Genomic DNA, 1389 nt, shown 5'->3' on the forward strand with positions numbered 1-1389 from the left:
ACCATCGACAAAAGTATGTATGCATATGCTTTAGTAAACTCTTTTATGATTCCTGGGTAATCTTGGAATAAATGCTACAACAACGAATCGTCATCGGGCAGAATCAAGTCTCCTTCGGATTTAAAACTAAAGGAAAATTCATATGAGTTCCTATCAGAATGAATTTTATCAGTAGGTATATGACTTCAAAATAAGAACTGCTCCAAAAGTCCATTGTTTCGAACTCTAGCGTGGAACTGTTGTTTCGAATAAAATGCTAATTTGATAACTCTCCTAAAATTACTGCAAGCGCAAACGAACCGCTGATGCTATCATCTATGTGTTCCACATAGATTAGACGGCTGCCGGGGGACGGCTGTTACAACAATGACATAAGAACTTCCACCCGCGTATAGAAATCATTGTCTAATCGAAGCGGGGGAAAGTTAATCTTGCAAAACGTTGAGAGGAAAATGCTAATATTTAGCTCCAGTAACAGCTGACGTAAAATACTGTTCACGGAAAATGCCACTATTTTAGCGCAAACACCAACTGACGTAAAATAGTTATACTATATTCTTATGTTGATGGTCGCAGAGAAGCAACTATGTATAAGGGAAGCTAGCTGTTTCGAGGTAATCTTTTCAGTTAGGATCTCTTACGCAAACGGTGTTGTTGTGAGCCCACAGCCACCAATTATTTTTTTGCGATATGGTTTCTAATTCTGCATAGTTGTCGAATCTTAGATTGAAGCCAGACTCGGTCTTTCCGACAAATTTTAATTTACAAATATTTCAGTTACATAAATTACCCAAGTAGATTGACAATCCAATATATGGAATATGTCGAAGACCCTACAGTCTTACAGTAAATTTCCATTTAACTTAGATCCGTGTCCATTGGAAAGTTTCCAACGGGAAAACAGGACTTCCTTTTCAGACGTCCCGTTGCTCCCGGAAATTTTCCAGAGGAACGAACCAAAGAGTCGTGTGTCATTTACAAACCAACTGGAATTTCCCGAAATTTTTTCTAAATGGTAAACAACCAATGTAACTGTTGAAAAAGCCGAAACCCTTTAGAAATGCTATCAGTTAAACCTAAATATTGTTTTACGCCTAATTAGACCTAAGATTAGCATTTCTAAAGGGTTTGAGCTTTTTCAACGGTTACGTTATAACCTTAGTCTGCATTTTACCCCTGGTCTGCAGTCTGCATTTTACACTGACCGATTGACTAAGTCCCAACTGACATAGTAGAGGTCGTGGGCTCCAATCCCGTTTAAAAATTGTTATGGTGTCTCAGTATAAGAGAAAATTGTTTAACAACAACAACAACAACAACAACAAGAACAAAACTAAATTGTCCAGATAAGTGCGAGTATCACGTCTCCCCGTCGCATTTTGGTCTGTT

This window comes from Montipora capricornis, chromosome 1 (assembly GCF_036669925.1).
Source record: "Montipora capricornis isolate CH-2021 chromosome 1, ASM3666992v2, whole genome shotgun sequence".
In the NCBI taxonomy this organism is placed as follows: Eukaryota; Metazoa; Cnidaria; class Anthozoa; order Scleractinia; family Acroporidae; genus Montipora; species Montipora capricornis.